Genomic DNA, 21,083 nt, shown 5'->3' with positions numbered 1-21,083 from the left:
GTCATAAAACAGCATGTGTGTTACTGTTACATGAGAAACTATCTGTTCTGTAAGCCTTCACCTGAAGTACAATAAAATATTAAAAAAAAATGATTCACCACAAAAAAATCAACTAAACCACAGAAAGGGCAGTATTCAAGGAAATAAGGTATAAAAAGTTATAAACTCATAAACCCACTACTGTCGAGTCAATTCCAACTCATAGTGACCCTACAGAACAGAACAGAACTGCCCCATAGGATTTCCAAGGAGCAGTTGGTGGATTCGAACTGCCGACCTTTTGGTTAGCAGCCAATCGTTTAACCACAGTGCCACCAGGGCCCCAAAAAGTTATAAGACACACAGAAAATTGGAAAAAGGCAGAAGTAAGAAGTAAGTCCTTCTTTATCAATAATTACTTGAAATGTGAATGGATTGACCAGTTATTTGGCATAATATAGTTCTTAAAGTTTATTCTCCACCACCCAGTATGGTGAGTAGTGTCTGGGGTCTTAAAAGCTTACGAGCAGCCACCTAAAATACAACTATTGGTCTTTAGTCATCTGGAACAAAAGAGGAAGAATAAAACCCAAGAATCAGAGAAGGAACTGGACTACAGGTTTAATTGTCTACATGAACCACTGCCTCCTCCACCTTGAGCCCTGAAGAACTAGATGGTACCCATCTACCACTACTGCACGTTCTGATCAGGAACGTAATAGAGAAATCCTGATAAAAAGGGTGATAAATGTGGAACATAGCTTCTAATTCCTAAAGAATCCAGACTTACTGGACCTATTGAGGCTGGAAGAGTCCCCAGGACTATGGCCCTGAGTTGCTTTTCAAACCTTGAATTGAAACTATCCCCTGAAGTCACCTTGAAACTAAGGAACAGGTTAGCCCAAAGAGTAAAGATTTTCACCCTTGAGTATTGCATTACTTTAAAAAAAAATTATCTATATAAGACCAAAGGGTCAACAGCTATTTTAAAGCATAGATGAGAAGATTGGAGGGCAAGAAGAATAAGTAAATGGAAGTGAAACAATTAGAACAGAAATAATAAGAATGCTGACACAATGTGAGGAATGTAACCAATGTCACTGATCATTATGTCTAGAGACTGTGGAATGGGAGTGGGTTTTGCTATATATATTTTCACCAAAAATAGAATTCAAAAAAAAAAAATGTGAATGGATTGAACTCTCTAATCAAAAGGCACAGATTGGCAGAATGGATAATATGACCCAATTTTATGTTGTCTACAAGTGACCCATTTTAAATTAAAAGACAAAAATAAGTTGAAAGTGAAAGGATGGAAAAAAATACTCCATGCACATAGAAAACAAAAGAGAGCTGGGGAGACTATATTAATATCAGACAAAATAGACTTTAGGTCAAAAACTGTTATAAGAGACAAAGAAGGGCATTATATGTGATAAAAGTAGCAATTCATCAAGAAGAGATAACAATTATAAATATATATGCACCTAAAGCAGAGCCCCAACACATGTGATGCAAACGCTGACAGAACTGAAGGAAGAAATAGTTCTACAATAATAATTGCAGACTTCAACATGCCAATTTCAATAATGGATAGAATATCTAGACAGAAGCTCCACAAGGAAATAGAGGACCTGAACAACACTATAAACCAACTAGAACAAACAGGCATTTATAGAAACTTCACCCAATTACAGCATGATATTCATTCTTCTCCAGTGCGCATAGATCGTCTGCAAGATAGACCGTATATTAAGTCACAAAACAAGCCTCTAAAAATTTGAAAAGATTAAAATCATAAAAAGTATCTTCTGTGAAGACAGTGGAATGAAACTAGAAATCAATAATAGAAGGAAAACTGGAAAATACACAAAAATGTGGAAATTAAATAACACACAAACAACCAGTGAATCAAAAAAGAAATCACAGGATAAATTAGAAAATACTTACAGATAAATAAGAATGAAAGCACAATATATCAAAACCTATGGGATGCAATGAAGCAGTATTCAGAGGGAGATTTATAGCTGCGAATGCCTACATTATAAAGAAGAAAAATCTCAAATCAATAACTTACTTAACTTTACACCTTAAGAAACTGGAAAAGGAACAGCAAACAAAGTCCAAATCAAATAGAAGGAAAGAAATAATAAAGATTAGAAAAGAGATAAAATATAGAATAGAAAAAACAATATAGGGACACAGCAAAACGGAAAGCTGGTTCTTTGAAAATATCAACAAAATAGACAAACCCCTAGCTAGACTTAAAAAGGAAAAAAGAAAGAAGATGCCAGCAACTAAAATCAGAAATTAAAGTGGGGACATTACCACCAGTCTTACAGAAATTAAAAAGATTATAATACAATAAACAACCATATGCCAACAAACTAAATAACCTAGAGGAAACAAATTCCTAGAAACGTACACACCCTACCTGTATTGGCTTAAGAAAATATAGGAAGTCTCAACAGACCTATAACAAGAAAGAGATTGAATCAGTAATCAAAAACCTCCCGACAAAGAAAAGTCTAGGATCAAATTGCTTCACTGCCAAACATTTAAAGAATTAGCACTAATTCTTCCCAAACTCTTCCAAAAATAGAGCAGAGGATCCACTTCCTGATTCATTCTATGAGGCAATCATTACCCTGATAACAAAGCTAGATACAGACATCACGAGAAAACTATACACCAATATCTTTTATGAATATAGGTGCAACAATCCTCAACAAAATACTAGTAAACAGAATTTAACAGCATATTAAAAGGAATATACCTTATTACCAAGTAGAATTTATCCAGGAATGTAAGTGTGGTTCAACATGAGAAAATCAATCAATGTAATATACCACATTAATAGAAAGAAGGGGGAAAAAACCCCACATGATCATCTTAATTGTGCAGAAAAGGCATTTGACAAAATCGAACATCCTATCATGATAAAAGTACTCAGCAAACTAGGAACAGAAGGGAAATTCCTCAACATGATAAAGAGCATTTATGAAAAACTCACAGCAAGCATCTTACTCAATGGTGAAATGCTAAAGCTTTCCTCTGAAGATCAGGAGCAAGACAAGGATGCCCACTTGCTTCACTGCTATTAATCATTGTACTGGAAGTCCTATCCAGAGCATTAGGCAAAAAAAATAAAGAAAAGGCATCTAAATCTAAAAAGAAAGAAAACTATCTCTATTGGCAGATTATATCATACTATATATAGAAAATCCCAAAGAATCCACAAGAAAGCTACTGGAGCTAATAAACAATTTCAGCAAAATGTCAGGGTACAAGATCGACACACAAACATCAGTTGTGGTTTCCATACAACAGAAATGAACAATCTGAGAAGGAAATTAAGAAAATAGTTACACTTACAATAGAATCTAAAAGAATAAAATACCTAGGAACAAATTTAACCAAGAAGGTGAAAGGCTTTTACACTGAAAACTATAAAATACTGCTGAAATAAATTAGAGGAGAGCTAAATGAATGGAAAGCTATCCTGTGTTCATGGATTCGAGGACTTAATATCAATTCACCCAAAGTGATATACAAATACAACACAATTCCTATAAAAAATCCAACAGGCTTTTTGTACATATAGAAAAACTGATCTTCAAATTCATATGGAATTATTATTGGCGCCAAATAGTCAAAACTTGAGGGGAAAAAAAAAGAGTAGGAGGACCAACACTTCCTGATTTCAAAATATGTTACAAAGCCATAGTAATCAAAACAGTGTGGTACTGATATAAGGATAGTGTTGTTGTTATTGTTAGCTGCCCTCGAGTTGGTTCCGATTCATTGCAACCATATGTAGAACGGAACCAAACACTGCCCAATATTGTGCCATCATCACAAACGTTGTTATGCTTGAGCCCATTGTTGCAGCCACTGTCTCAATTCATCTCATTGAGGGTCTTCCTCCTTTTTGCTGATTCTCCTTTACCAAGCATGATGTCCTTCTCCAGAGACTGATTCCTCCTGATAACATGTTCGAAGTATGTGAGACATAGTCTCACTATCCTTGCTTCTAAGGAGCATTCTGGTTGTACTTCTTCCAAGACAGATTTGTTCATTCTTTTGGCAGTCCATAGTATATTCGATATTCTTCACCAACACCACAATTCAAAGCGTAAATTCTTCGGTCTTCCTTATTCATCGTTCAGCTTTCACATGCATATGAGGCGATTGAAAACACCATGGCTTGGGTCAGGCACACCATAGTCTTCAAGGTGATAGCTTTGCTTTTTAACACTTTAAAGAGGTCTTTTGCAGCAGATTTGCCCAATGCAATGCGTCTTTTGATTTCTTGACTGTTGCTTCCATGGGTGTTGATTGTGGATCCAAGTAGAATGAAATGCTTGACAAGTTCAATCTTTTTTCCATTTATCATGACGTTGCTTACTGGTCCAGTTGTGAGAATTTTTGTTTTCTTTATGTTGAGATGTAATCCATACTGAAGGCTGTGATCTTTGATCTTCATCAGTAAGTGCTTCAAGTCCTCTTCACTTTCAGCAAGCAAGGTTGTCATCTGCATAACGAGGTTGTTAATGAGTCTTCCTCCAATCCTGATGCCGCGTTCTTTTTCATACAGTCCAGCTTCTCAGATTGAATACAGATTGAATAAGTATGGTGAAATGATACAACCCTGAAACACATCTTTCCTGACTTTAAACCACCCTTGTTCTGTCTGAACGACTGCCTCTTGGTCTATGTACAGGTGCACAATAAAGTGTTCTGGAATTCCCATTCTTCGCAATATTATCCATAATTTGTTAGGCTCCACACAGTTGAACGCCTTTGCATAGTCAATAAAACACAGGTAAACACCTTTCTGGTATTCTCTGCTTTCAGCCAGGATCCATCTGACATCAGCAATAATATCCTTGGTTCCACATCCTCTTCTGAATCCGGCTTGAATTTCTGGCAGTTCCCTGTTGATGTACTGCTACAACTGCTTTTGAATGATCTTCAGCAAAATTTTACTTGCGTGTGATGTTAATGATATTGTTGGATAATTTCCGCATTCTGCTGGATCACTTTTCTTTGGAATAGGCATAAATATGGATCTCTTTCAGTCAGTTGGCCATGTAGCTGTCTTCCAGATTTCTTGGCATAGATGAGTGAGCACTTCCAGAGCTACATTCGTTTGTTGAAACATCTGAATTGATATTCTGTCAATTCCTGGAGCCTTGTTTTTCAGCAATGCCTTCAGTGCAGCTTGGACCTCTTCCTTCAGTACCATTGGTTCCTGATCATATGCTACCTCCTGAAATGGTTGAATGTTGACCAATTATTTTTGGTATAGTGACTCTGTGTATTCCTTCCATCTTCTTTTGATGCTTCCTTAGTCATTTAATACTTTCCCCATAGAATCGTTCACTATTGCAACTTGAGGCTTGAATTTTTTCTTCAGTTCTTTCAGCTTGAGAAATACTGAGCACATTCTTCCCTTTTGGTTTTCTATATCCAGGTCTTTGCACATGTCATTATAATACTTTCTTTGTCTTCTTGAGCTACCCTTTGAAATCTTCTGTTCAGCTCTTTTACTTCATCATTTTTTCCATTTGCTTTAGCTACTTGACGTTCAACAGCAAGTTTCAGAGTCTCTTCTGACATCCATTTTGGTCTTTTCTTTCTTTCCTGTTTTTTTTAATGACCCTTTGCTTTCTTCATGTATGATGTCCTTGACGTCATTCCACAACTCGTCTGGTCTTCAGTCATTAGTGTTCAATGCATCAAATCTGTTATTGAGATGGTCTCTAAATTCAGGTGGGATATACTCAAGGTCATACTTTGGCTCTTGTGGATTTGTTTCTAATTTTCTTCAGTTTCAACTTGAACTTGGATATGAGCAATTGATGGTCTGTTCCGCAGCTGGCCCCAGCTTTGTTCTGACTGATGATATTGAGCTTTTCCATCGTCTCTTTCCACAGACATACTCGATTTGATTCCTATGTATACCATCAGGTGAGGTCCACGTGTACAGTTTCCATTTATGTTGTTGAAAAAGGGTATTTGCAATGAAGGAGTCATTGGTCTTGCAAAATTCTATAATGCGGTCTCAGCATCGTTTCCATCACCATGGCCATATTTTCCAACTACTGATCCTTCTTGTTTGTTTCCAACTTTCTTGTTCCAATCACCAGTAATTATCAATGCATCCTGATTGCTGTTTTATCAATTTAGACTTCACAAGTTGGTAAAAATCTTCAATTTCTTCATCTTTGGCCTTAGTGGTTGGTGTGTAAATTTGAATACTAGTTGTATTAACTGGCCTTCCTTGTAGGCGTGTGGGTATTATCCTATCACTGACAGAGTTGTACTTCAGGATAGATCTTGAAATGTTCTTTTTGACAATGAATGCAACGTCATTCCTTTGCAAGTTATCATTCCCAGCAGAGTAGACCATATGATTGCCCAATCCAAAATGACCAATACCAGTCCATTTCAGCTCACTAATGCCTAGCATATCGATGTTTATGCATTCCATTTCATTTTTGATGATTTCCAATTTTTCTAGATTCATACTTTGTACATTCCACGTTCTGATTATTAATGGATGTTTGCAGCTGTTTCTTCTCATTTTGAGTCATGCCACATCAGCAGATGAATGTTCCAAAAGCTTGACTCCATCCACGCCATTAAGGTCAACTCTACTTTGAGGACGCAGCTCTTCCCCAGTCATATTTTGAGTGCCTTCCAACCTGAGGGGCTCATCTTCCAGCACTATATCAATGTTAAGCTGCTATCCATAAGGTTTTCACTGACTAATTCTTTTCAGAAGTAGACCACCAGATCCTTCTTCCTAGTCTGTCTTAGTCTAGAAGCTCAGCTGAAACCCCTCGGCCATGGGTGACCCTGCTGGTATTTGAATACTGGTGGCATAGCTTCCAGAATCACAGCAACACACAAGCCCCCACAGTATGACAAACTGACAGATGCGTGGGGGTAAGGATATTGAGAATCCAGAAATAAACCATCCATCTTTGGCCAATTTATTTTTCATAAAAGTGCCAGATCCATTCAATAGGGAAAGAATAGTTTCTTCAACAAATGATGCTGCTGATGGAATAATTTAGAAAAGGATAGTGAGAATAGCAGCACAACTGGAAGAATGTAATCAATGTCACTGAATTGCACATGTAGAAACTTTTGAAATAGTGTAACTTTGGCTATGTATATTTTCACCAAAAAATAAAAAATGTCCCCCAAGGTCAAGAAGGGAGAGTGTTGACGTGTCTTGGGGTTGTTAATCAATGTCATAAAACAATATGTGTACTGACTGTTTAATGAGAAACTATTTGTTCTGTAAACCTTCATCTAAAGTACAATTAAAAAAGGAAACAAAAATTTTTTTTAATGATGCTGGGACAACTGTATCTCCAGATGCAAAACAATGAAGTTGGATACATACCTCACATTATACCCAAAAAATAATTCAAAATGGATCAGTGACCTAAATATAACAGCTAAACATAAACAAACCAAAAGCACAAGCAACAGGAGAAAAAAAATAGATAAACTAGACTTCAACAAAATTAAAAACTTTTGTGCATCAAGGGACATTATTAAGAAAGTAAAAAGACAATCTACAGAATGGGAGAAAATATTTGGGAATCATACAGCAGATAAGGGTTTAATATCCATTATATATAAACACAGGCGTCCAGGTGGAACAGTGGTTAAACAGCTCGGCTGCTAACCAAAAGGTCAGCAGTTCGAACCCACCAGCCTCTCTGCAGGAGAAAGATGTGGCAGTCTGCTTCAATAAAGATTTACAGCCTTGGGAACCTATCGGACAGTTCTACTCTGACTCGTAATTGACTCACCGGCAGTGGGTTCGGTGGTTTGGTTTACATATAAACAACTCCTACAACTCAACAATGAAACGACAAACAACTCGATTAAAAAATGAGCAAAGAACTTGAATAAACATTTCTCCAGAGAAGATTTACAAATGACCAATAGGCACATGAAGAGATGCTCAACATCATCAGCCATTAAGAAATGGAAATCAAAACCACAGTGAGATATCACTTCACACCCATTAGGATGGGTATAATCCAAGAAAACAGAAAATAACAAAAGTTGGGGAGATGTAGAGAAACTGGAACTCTTATACATTGCTAGTGTGAATGTAAAATAGTGCAGCCACAGTAGAAAACAATTTGGTAGTTCTTTAAAAAGTTAAACGTACAATTATCATATGACCAAACAATTCCACTCCTAGGTATATACCCAAAAGAATTGAAAACAGGTATTCAAATACTTGTACATGAATGGTCATAGAAGCACTATTTACAATACCCAAAAGGTGGAAACAGCCCAAATTTTCATCTGTGAATAAATAAACAAAATGTGGTATATCCATACCATGGAATAATATTTAGCCATAAAAAAGAATAAAGTACTGGTACAATGTGGATAAACCACAAAAGCATTATGCTAAGCGAAAAAGGCCAGACACAAAAGGTCAAATAATGTATGATCCCATTTATATGAAATATCCAAAATATATAAATCCACAGAGACAGAATGCAGATTACTGGTTGTCAGGGCTGGTGGGAGGAGGGAATGGGAGGTGGTTGCTTAATGGAGAATGTCTGTAAAGGGTGACCTTGGAGGTGATGAAAATGTTTTGGATCTAGATAGAGGTAATGGTTGCACCACATTATGAATGTACTAAATGCTGCTGAACTGAACACTTTAAAATGGTTAACTTTATGTTATGTGAATTTCACCTCAATAAAAATAATTAAAACTCTTGCTCTGCTAAAAGCCCTGTTAAAAGGACAAAAAGGCAACCCACAGCTGGACAATGAATAAGTAAGACAGAAGAAGAAGCGATGCCTTTGAATTGTAGTGTTGATGGAGAATATTGAACACACCATGGACTGCCAGAAGAACGAACAAATCTGTCTTGGAAGAAGCATAGCCAGAATGCTTCTTAGAAGCAAGGATGGTGAGACTTTGCCTCACGTACTTTGGACATGTTATCAGGAGGGACCAGTCCCTGGAGAACGACACCATGCTCAGGAAAGCAGAGGATTGGTGAAAAAGAGGAAGACCCTCAACGAGATGGATTGACACAGTGGCTGCAACAATGGGCTCAAACATAGCAACAATTGTGAGGATGGCCCAGGACCGGGCAGTGTTTCGTTATGTTGTACATAGGGTCGCTATGAGTCGAACTGACTCGACAGCACCTAACAAAAAAACAACAGTAAATACCACAGCAATGTGTTTAAATAGTCAACTTGAATTAAACACTCTGTGCTAGCACCTCCATGTTTACAATCCATGTGCTTATTCCTATAGATATCCACAGAGTATATAAAATCTCTCAGAAACCATCAAAAGTAGCAAAGAAGCATGGAATGTGTGTGAGGGGGGAAAATCGTTGGCAGTAACTGGGGTCGTCTCCTAATATTAGTGGGTCTTCAGTCCTTGAGTAGTCAAGGACTTCATAAAAGAGTTTACTGGGAAATGCATGGGCTCCCAACAAAACTCACACGTTAAAAGAAAATCACACACCAATCTCATTTATGAATATTGATGAAGAATAAATAAAATATTAACAAATAGAATCTAGCAGCATTGAAAGAGTGAAAAAAAAGTGGGGTCCTTTCTAAGAATGCAAGAGTTGTTCAATATTAGGAAGTATATATAATTCATTATATTAATAGATCAAGTGGGAAAACCCACATGATCATCTCAATAGATGCCCAAAGGCATTTAACAAAATTCAACATGTATTCCAGATTTAGTTATCTAGGAATTAATGTTTCCTTGACATAATTATTTTATAATACGAATTTATAACCAAAAGCCAGTATTATGCTTAATGATAAAATGTGAAGATTTTCCACTGAAATCAGGAAAAAGGTGCAAATCCCCATTATCACCACTATTACTATTTGGAAAGCACTACATAGTACAACTAGACAAGAGAATTAAATGAAGCATAAACCTTGGATAACTAGGAGCAAAATAATCTCTATTTGCTGATATCATAACTGCATAACTTGAAAACCTAAGGGAATCTATGGAAAAGCTATTAGAAATAATAACAGGATTTAGTGAAACCAAAAACCAAACCCATTGCCTTCAAGTTGATTCCAAGTCATAGTAACCCTATAGGACAGAGTAGAACTGCTGTATAGGGTTTCCCAGGTTGTACGTAATCTTTGGAAACCCTGGTGGCATAGTGGTTAAGAGCTACGGCTGCTAACCAAAAGGGTGGCAGTTCAAATCCACCAGGCACTCCTTGGAATCGACTTGACGGCAATGGATGGTGCTGTGGATGTAATCTTTATGGGAGCAGACTGCCACATCTTCCTCCTGGGGAGTGGCTGGTGGTACTACCGACCTTTCAGTTAGCAGCCAAACGCACCAAACTGTCCAGTTAGCAGCCAATCTGTGCCACAAGCGCTCCTTAGGGGTAATTGCTTTCCCACAAACAAGAACAAGTTTAAAATATATATGGAAAAAAAATTCCCTTCACAATAGCAACCAAAAACTAAAATAGGAATAAACCTAACAAGAAATATACAGAAGATATATTAAAATTCTACTGAGCAACATAAAAGACTTATAGAAATCCATACCTTGTTCTGCAATAGAAAGATGCAATATTATCAAGGCAACAGTTTCCCTTAAATTAATCTATAAATTCAATATAATCCCTATCAAAATATCAATAGGTTATTTTGGATTTTTTTTACCTTGATGAACAAAAGTTTTTAATGTTTATGAAGTTCCATTTATTTATTTTGTCTCTTGCTGTTAGTGCTTTTGTTATTATACTAGATAATACACTGTTAAAAGCTAGGCCCAACATCATTGCCCTGCATTTTCTTCTAAAAATTTTATGGTTTTAGATTGCACTTTTAGGTCCTTAATCCACTTTTAATTTGTTTTTGTGTATGGTGTGAGGCATGAATCCTGTTTCATTTTCCTTGGCATGTGGAAATCCAGTTTTCCCAACACAATTTATTGAAGAAACTCTTCTTTCCCCATCGAATGGATTAGCACCCTTATCAAAAATCAGTTGACCCATGGATGTGTGGGTTTATTTCTGAACCCTCAACTCTATTCCATTGTTCTATGTGTCTATTATTATACCAGTACCAGGCTGTTTTGATTACTGTAGCTGTGTAATATGTTTTAAAATCAGGAAGTGTGAGTTCTCCTACTTTGTTCTCTTTCAACATTGCTTAGCTATTCAGGGCCTCTTGCCATTCCATATAAAGTTGAGGATTGGTTTTTCCATTTCTGTAAAGAAGCCTGTTGGAAGTTTGATCAGGATTGTGTTGAATCTATAGATCTCTTTGGGTAGTATTGACATCTTAACAATATTAAGTCTTCCAATCCATGAACATGGAACATTTTTCCATTTTTCTTTAATCTCTTTCAGCAGTGTTTTATAATTTTCATTATATAAGTCCTTCATGTCCCTGGTTAGATTTATTTCTAGGTATTTTATTCTCTTAGATGCTATTGTAAATGAAATTTTTTCCCTAATTTCCCTTTCAGATTTCTCATTTCTGGAATAACAAATGTTGGTGAGGATGTGGGGAAACTGGAATCTGTATCCATTGCTGGTGGGAATGCAAAACGGTACAGCTGTTGTGGAAAATAGTGTGGTAGTTCCTCAAAAACTAAAATGAAACTACCACCAAATCCAAAAACCAAACCCATTGCCATCAGGTCGATTGCAATTCCACTCCTAGGTATATATTTACAAAACTTCAAAGAAGAGACTCAAACAGACATGTACACCAATGTTCACTGCAGCACTATTCACAATAGCCAAAAGGTGGAAACAACCTAAATGCCCATCAACAAATGAATGGATAAACAAAATGTGGTACATACATACAATGGAACACTACTCAGCCAGCAGAAGAAACAAAATCTTAGTATATGCTACAATTTGGATGGAGCTTGAAGACATTATGCTGAGTAAAAAAGTCTATCACAAAAGAACAAATATTATGATCTCACTTATATAAAAAGACAAGAAAAGGTAAATGTATAGAGACCAAGTTTGTTAGTGGTTACCAGGGGCAGGAAAGAGAGGGAAAGGGAGTTTAACAGTGATGGAAAAATGGCATTGATTAAGGGTAGCGTTGCACAGCTGATTATTGTAAGTTCTGTCAATAAGTTGTACACCTGTAAAAAATTGAATTGGAAGAAGTAGTGTACTAGATATAGTTACAACAACGACACAAAAAAGTTAGCTACTGAGGCTGCTTACGTACTACCGAAAACCTCATGGGATTTGGTTCCTTGGTTTGGAGGTTTAGGGACATGGTTTCACGGGACATCCCAGTTAACTTGCCTAATAATGTGCTTAGTGCTTCTGTTCTACCTCCTAGTTCGTTGAGTAGTACCTGGAGTCTTAAAAGCTTAAAAGCAGCCACCCAAGGCACTACAATTGGTCTCTATTCCCCTGGAGCAACAGAGGAAGAAGGAGAGTCAGGAACAGGAGGAAGATATGGGGTGTGTGGTTAATTGCCCCCAGTGACAACTGCCTTCTTTGCCATGAGGCCAGAAGAACTAGATTGTGCCTGGCTACCATTGCTGAACATTTTGATCAAAGATTCTATAGAAGAATCCTAATCAAAATGGGGAAAATGCAGAGCAGAATTACAAATTCTCATGGACTCCAGACTTTCTGGAGCCATGGAGGCTAGATGAAGCCCTGAAACTGTTGCCCTGAGATAATCTTCAAACCTTAAACCAAAAATATCCCCTGAAATCTTAAAACCAAACAGTAGTTTAGTTTAACTAGTAAAAACTTTTTGCCTTGAGCGTTATACTCTTCTAAGAACTACATGTGATCAAAGTGACAATAGCATCTCCAAAGATTAGATAAGACCCGTAGGAGGCAGTGAGTTTATGTCAATGGGGGAGGAACAACTCAGAAAAGGAGGGTCAAAATGGTTGCATAACTCAAAAAGGTAATCAATGTCACTGAATTGTGCATGTAGAAACAGTTGAGTTGGTGTATGTTTTGCTGTATATATGCTCAAAAACAACAACAAAATAAAATTTAAAAAATTATTATTCAATAAATGTTGCAGCAGCTGACTTACCATTGAAAGAAAAATAAAGCTGGATCCATATCCTAAACCCTATCCCAAAATAAATTTCAGACAGATCAAAATTTTAACTATAATACTGAAACCATATAAGTAGTAGCCAAAAACATGGATAGATCATTTTTAATATACAATTTTGGAGTGTGGAAGTTCTTTCTAAAAAAAAACCCTAGAAGCCATAAAGGAAAAATTATTGATAACTTGACCACATAAAGTTTAAATAAAATTTCTCTTTGCATATACCACAAGAAAAGTCAACAAATGGGTGTGGGGAACATTTGTGCAAATACATGTGTAGTAAGAACATTTATTTCAGCGTTACTTATTCAAATAACAACAAATTGGGGGGGGGTAGTAATAGCCATTAAGAGAAGCCTAATTAAATAAATTCTTATACAGTCATACAATGCAGTCCTATGAATTTGGTGTTTTTCTTTAGGTAGATCTATATTACTGATGTGGAAAGATATTAATGAAAAACTGTTATGTGAAAAAAGCAAGTTGCAGAACTTCCACTGGTATAAAAAAAGGATATATATCTTTATATAGAGAGAGATATGCTTGTATATGTACAGAAAACTTCTGAGATGTACACCAAACTGTTCACAATTACTGTCTCTGGGGATTGGGATTGAGAGAGAAGAGGGTTAGATGAGAGGTTTATTTTTTAGTTTATACATTCATTCATTAACTCAACAAATATTCAACAATATCTATTGTGCAACAGGCACTGTTTTAGGTCCTGAGGATACAGATAAGGCCCCCATTCTCATTCTTGAAGGGGTGCCAGACAATAAACAATTACATAAATGAACAACACAATTTCAGACAGTGATAAGGTCTATGCAGGGGAAAAAACAAAACAAACAAAACAGGGTAATATGACTGAGAGCTAAACCAAACCTGTTGATGTCGAGTCTACTTTGACAGAGTAGAGCTGCCCCATAGGGTTTCAAAGGCTGTAAATGGAGGCCGACTGCCACATCTTTCTCCTACAGAGCAGCTGGTGGGTTCAAACCACCGACCTTTTTGTTAGCAGACCAGCACTTAACCATTGCACCATGAGGGCTCTCTTGTGACTGAGAGCAGTAGGGGGAAAGAGTTGGGTGGGCTATTTCACTTTGAGTTCCTGGGCAAGACCTCTCTGAGGAGGCAACATCTGAACTGATATCTGGAAAATAAAAAGGAAAAGCATGCCAAGGAGAAGGAACGCTCTGTCAAAGGTCCAAAGGCAAGAATAACCTTGATGTGTTTCAGAAACAGAGAGGCCATTGTAGCTGGAGCTTAGTAAGTGAAGGGTAGAGTTGAAGGAGCTGACTGAGGTCGGGTCAGATCACATCTGTATTGATTGTTTTTCTTTTGTCTTGTTATGTTTTGTTTTATAATAAGTTTATGGTATGTTCATAAAATAACAATAATGTATTAATGCTTTAAAAAGAGATTAAGAGAGTCAGATAGACCAGCTCCATCACTTACTGGCTGTGTTACCTTAGTCAAATTAATCTAAGCCTCAGATTCCTCATCTGTAAAATGAGGAGAAGTGTACTCACCTCAGGAGGCTGAAGTGCAAATTAAATTAAGCCTGTGTGAAGGCTGTTTTGGTCAGGGCTCTTTTGGATGCAAGGAACAGAAATTCAGTCAAGCTAGATCAAGAATTAGAAATCCAAGGGCAGGAAGACAAGTGATCAGGTGCAGACCCTGCTCTAGAGCTTTGCTATTAAACATGACTCAGCGACACTACATGTATGCTTCTCTCTGCACATCTGCTTCATGCTCCTCACTGAGCCAACTACCTTTCACTGCTCCCCCAGCATTTCAGCTGGCACTTGAAATGATCCATAATGCACCCGACCACCACCACTACCAGCTTCCTGGTCTACTGGACCTGTCAGCTCAGCTCCCCACACTAACTGGCAAGACCCCTCTCCATCTCTTATTTCACATTCCTAAAAGAGCAGTCTGATTGGCCCACCTCATCTTCTTAAGTTCACCATAGAACTCACAGGTTGTGGGGCTGGCCTTGGATAGGTGCAATCAGCTGTACCCTAAGGGAGTGGATGCATGTAGTACATAGGTAACACTTGCTTACCATTCAGCAGGAGCTGTAAGTAAAGTAGATTCTCCCAGAAGGGGATGTAACCATGGCAGGCAGGAAGAGGCATCTCCATGCATGTGTGTAGCCACGTGGCTGGCACATGGTAGGTGTTCAACAAATGGTCGTGATTATTAACAGTAACATTATGCCACCTCTTACAGGAAGCCTTCCCAGAACTCACAAGCTTCCCAAACCTTTCCCCCAAATCAGAACCCCTACTGCAGGAATCATCCAATTAAGAAATCAATAGGATTCCTTCATTTAAGACAAACTTTTAAGGCCTCCTAGGTGTAAAGTACTGTGCTGGGCACTGGGAGGAGGAATACACCACAGAACTGGCCTCAAGGAGTTCCCAGGATAGTGCAAGGAAACCTGAGCCATGATAGATCCACAGATAGGGAGCTCTGGGAGTTGAGAGAAGAGCAAAGACTCTTGTTTATCCATATGTATGCCTATCTCCTGAATACCTCCCCCTAGATGTCCGAAAGGAACCTTAAACTTGACATATTTGAAACTGATCTCATCTTCTCCCTCACAAATCTGTTCTTCTTCTCAGATTTCCTGTCTCACTGAGGCAAGTCCATCTCAACCCAGTTGCTCAAGCTTGAAACCTGAGCTGCATTCACACATGATGTCAGCTGTTGCAGTTGCTAAAGCTGTCCCTGAACTGGTGTGTGTTTACCTTGCACCAAAGGTCAGAACTAATAATAAACTTGAGCACTGCTGCAGGACTGGAAAGCTAAATCCAGCCTGGAGACAGACAAGATCCGGAGTTCACCAGGATTAATTTGGTATTTGGCCTCCGGTGTCAATGGGTACAATCCCTTTCCGGAAAAATGGGTGGACAAGAGCCTTAAAATGTGCATGCCATTTTCCTGGGTAATTCTGCTCCTAAATCAATACCACCTGTCCCCACACCCAAGCAGGAAAAGCTCTAGGTACAAAATTATTCCTTGCATGGCTTTTTTGATGGTCAAACACTGGGAAGTGGCCTTGATATCCAACAAGAGAGAAAGGGTTAAGTGAATTGTGGCACAGCTGTCTGATGGAGCATTCTACAACCATTACAGAGGGATGACAGCTATGGAGATTCTACAGCAACGGGGAAAATTATGCTGTAACTAAGGATGTAGGGTAATGTGTGCAGTCCGATTGAAACAACGTAAAAATTGCGTGGGCTCAGGGTCTAACTGGAGGACCATTTAGATTTTCTCTTCTATGAAAACACAAGGCCTAAACTTTATGAAGACTATGAACATCTATGAGCTTTTGGGGGGGGGGGCTTTCCCTTCTGTCAGTCAACCATGTTAATTCTATGCCTTTTTTGTACCAGGCACTCCGCTAGGTGCTTGCGATTCAAAGGTGAATCACCCACGATCTCGTTCTTTGGGAGGTCAGAGGAAAGGAGGAGAGAGAAAAATAAGCGGTTTCAAAAATATATGGGCTAGTCTGTGTGGGCCCACTTGTGGACGTGTGCAGGCTTGGTCACCCCCTGGCGTCCGCCCGACTACCTGCCCTTGGGAGACTCCAACCTCCGCTTCTGCAGAGGCTCCCCTTCTCGGGGACCCTGCCCCAGCCTTGTTCTCAATGCGGCCTAGACTCCTCCCTCTCCCTCCGTCTAAGATCCTCTACCTCCTAGTTGGCTCTTTCAGCGCAAGCTCTGCCCAGACTTAACCCACCCTGCTAACTTCACCCGCGCTCCTCCCACAAAGCATCGCTCTCGCTCAGCTCTGCAATATTACGTCCTTCTCGCTCGTTCGCATGCGCCCCAAGCAATCGCCAATTGGCGGGCCCCTGCAGCAGTTGGGGTGGTGTTCAGGCTTCAGGTTCTCCCTTTACTCTGTTCCTATGCTGTAAAAAGTGGCGATACTCCACTCTTAAGAGAGAGGCGCAGGCAAACTCGTGGTTCTGAGAGACAGTAAAAACCAAAAAAGCTTGTTGTCGTCAGTGACATCCAACAAAAGCTTCGAACCCCAAAGCTAACTGCCCCTTGCTCCACCGTCGCCCCGCCTATTCCCGAAATAAGGTACCGCCCCTTTACGACTCTTTCCACCTCTCTCCTCGAAGCCTAAGAATCAAAGCTCCGCCCGTGTGCCTCTCACAAGTCCTGAGATACGCTTGGCGCACTTGCGTGTGGCACCCGGGCGGAGAGAGCAGAACGCTGATGCAATCGAGCCAGGCAGGCGGGGTAACTCGGAGAAAAAGGGGAGCTGGAAGGGGAAAGGGGTATCCTAGCCAATTCAGTGACCCTATTCAAAGTAAGACATTGTATATAAGTGGAAGTATGTGCTTTTTTTGGAGGGCTATTTGCATTGTCTATTTAAAAAATGCATATACCCTCTTGACTCAGCAATCCCATTTCTACTTACACACTCGGGACTCCTAGAGCAGTACATCAGAATCACAGGGCTTGTTAAAACGCAGTTGTTGGGGCCTACCCACTCTAAGTTTCTGATTCAGAAAAAAAGAAAAAAGAAAAACCAAACTCGTTGCCGTCAATCGGAATGATTCCGACTCATAGCAACCCCATAGGACAAAGTAGAACTACCCCGTAGGGTTTCCAAGAAGTGGCTGGTGGATTCGAAATGCCGACCTTTCGGTTAGCAGCCTTAGTGCTTAACCACTGCACCACCAGGGCTCCTGATTTAGAAGATCTGAATAAGCCTGAGAATTTGCGTCTCTAACAAGCTCCTAGGTGATTCCTATGCTGTTTTGGGGACCACACTTTAAGAATCTGTCCTAGAGAAAAAAACTGTGAGGAGGCCTGTAGGAACAAGCATAATCCTTGCAGATTTGTTTGCAATAATGAGAAAGTGAAAGCATCACTAGTGGGGATTAATAATACATGACTTTATTAGTTAAAAATGAGCTATAATCTTTATGAACTGACAATATTGATGATGCTAACTTATTGAGCACATATCCTGTGCCCTGCTAAATCAAAGGTTAGAGATTCTAATCCACCCAGAGATGTCTCAGAAGAAAGATCTGGTGATCTACTTCCAAAACTCAGCCACTGAAGACCCTATAGAGCCCAGTTATACTCTGACCCACATGGATTTGCCATGAGTCAATCAATTCTATGGCACTGTACTAAATACATTCATTATCTCATTTAATTCTACAGCAACCCTCAGGAGTATGGACCATGACGAATGCACCCATTATTTCCGGTGTCTACAACAGGGTCTGGCACAAGGATCTTGTCAGTAAATATTTGTGCCCTCAGATGATCAGACCTAGGCCCAGTCAGGTGGAGGAGACAAAACACTAAGACAAATGAAGGCTATAGAAGTTCAAAGGAGGGGATCAGGCAGGCTTCCAGGATGAGGTAGGACCTGAAAGGTAGGTAAGCGTTTGCCAAAAGAGAGCAAAAGTCTATCTCAGGCAAAATAAGTGACAAAACAACCCATTCCCAGACTCTAGGACTTCACAGGCCAAACAACCTTTCAAAAAATTGTGAAGGATGGATATAACATTCCCAAAGAAGGGCAATTAAAAACAAAGTACTGTATCCTATCACCATTACAAACAACAGCAACCGACACATAATCTCAAAATAAAGGGAATATGATTTTATTTATTTAACTTTTCTTATGAAAAATTCCAACATATACAAAGTAGAGAAAATAGCTAATGAACCCCCAAGTACCTATCACCCAGCTTTAAAAATGATCAGTTCATGGCCAATCTTGTTGAATCTATACCTCCACCCACTTCCCACCCCAGATTATTTTGAAGCAAATCCCAGACAACATTTTATCCAGAGATATTATAGTTCATATCTCTAAAGGATAAGGACTTAAAAAAAATAACCACAACACCATAGAATATCTTAAAAAAATTTCTGTTTTAAATTGTACTTATTTTGTTGTTGTTGAGAATATACACAGCAAAACATTCACCAGTTCAACAGTTTCAACATACAATTCAGTGACATTGATTACATTCTTTCAGTTGTGCAACCAGTCTCACTCTCCTTTTCTGAGTTGTTCCTCCCTCACTAACATAAACTCACTGCCCCATAAGGTTCTATCTAATCTTTCAAGTTGCTGTTGTCACTTTGATCTCATAGGGATAGTTCTTAAAAGAGCATAATGCTCAAAGAAGATATTTTTTACCAGTTAAGCTAAACTATTGTTTGATTTAAGATTTCAGGGGATATCTTTGGTTTAAGGTTTAAAGATTATATGAGAGCACAGACTTCCGGCAACATGGCGCTATAGTCAGAAGCACCATGCCGTCCCTCTGTAGCAAAGATCAGAAAAGCTACGTCAAACAGAGTCACACGTCAATCCTGAAACCCTAAGCATCAAATGAAGAGATAAAGAATTCAGCCAAGCACCAAATGGAATAAGAAACTGACAGACAACAGAGAACGAGGAGAGATACATGCAGAGGTCCCGCATCAGCTACCGCAGCACGGATCCAACATCATGGACTCCTATTGGACATCAGTGAACAGGGAGTATGAGAAAGCAGCTTCACGGAGCTTTCAGCAAGAGACAGAACAACCAGTAACCAGCAATATAGGCTTTCCCACCCCCCACCCTTCTTCACCCCCGCTTGGCCTCCTCTGCTTCCTGCAGCCACAGTCTCTTGGCCGGCAAGCAACAGCGTCACCCCGGTGTCACTTGGATTCCACGCATCCACACTGGCCGGCTCCCTGAGTGCCTTCTATTGGCTGCCGGTGTTGCTTTTTTTCCACTTCTCTAGATTTCTTCCTTACCTCTCATCACCTCCCCCTCCATTTTCTCAAATACCTGGCTCCGTGCGCCATCTTTGCTTCTTCCTGAAAGGCTGCAAAACACCACTTGACTGTGAAACTGCTTCCCAGCCTGTGCTGCTGTGCTGGTGGGATCCCAGAGGCTTTTTTGTTTGTTTCTTTGCTCTGATTTTGTTCTGTTTTGATTTATTTGTTTGTTTTCTTTTTCTCTTTTTGGCTTGGAACCCCTTCTAGCCGGGAAGCACTGCGTGGCTTGGAAGCGATTCCCTTACTCTGCACAAATGCACAGGGACATCCCTGGGGGCATTTTTTTATTCTTGGTTTTTTTTTACTGTTTTTGGTTTTTTTTTGTTTCTTTGTTTTGTTTTCTTCTTTCTCTTATTCCCTTTTTGTCTTTCTTCATTTTCAATTTCTCGATTTATGCATTGTTTTTCTTTTACCCTTTTCCTTTTTCTGTTTTTATTTTTCTGCATTTCTCAGTCTCTCATCTCTCCACTCCAATAGCAAGCTCCCTTAGCACTTTTTTTTGTTTGTGTGTATGTTTTTGGCTCCTGCTCCTCTCTCCTCTCTCTCACCTTTCCCATACCCATCTTATCTCCACACATCACAATCTACCCCCTCCTTCCTGCCTACCTGCGTGGTGTGCTAAACATCACACTCCTAACCAGCACAGGCATGGCCTACTGGAACCTGCCCTGCACTGATTCCCAGTCTGCACTGTTAGCCCTGGTACATGCCACAAAAAACCCATCCCAGAAACTCCCCTTCAGCTGGATCTGCCCTGCTTTACCATACCTGAATGACTGACTCTGCCCGTTGGAGAATGAGGTGAAAAGTTTCGTGCCCACAGATGAGCAAACAACAAAGAACGCAGAGCCCACCTGCTCAGACATAACCAAATAAAACAAAAAAGCAGGTCGAAACGAACAAGTCTACAATCAATAAATGAGGAAAATAACCACTGAATACCCCAAAGACAGCAGACAATATCAAAACATTTACAAAAACAGTACAGGATGGTTCCAGCAGGCATCCAAAATAAAACACCAGATGATCTTCCAGTAGAAGAAGAGGCACTAGACCTAACTGATAGGGAATTCAAATCTCTAATATTCAGAATTATCCAAGAGTCGAAGCAAAAAGCAGACAAAAATGAGGAAAAAATAGACAA

Source organism: Trichechus manatus, unplaced genomic scaffold (genome assembly GCF_000243295.1).
Source record: "Trichechus manatus latirostris isolate Lorelei unplaced genomic scaffold, TriManLat1.0 scaffold00233, whole genome shotgun sequence".
NCBI classification, from domain to species: domain Eukaryota; kingdom Metazoa; phylum Chordata; class Mammalia; order Sirenia; family Trichechidae; genus Trichechus; species Trichechus manatus.
The sequence above is the reverse complement of the archived record's forward strand: the minus strand, read 5'-3'. Positions refer to the sequence as shown.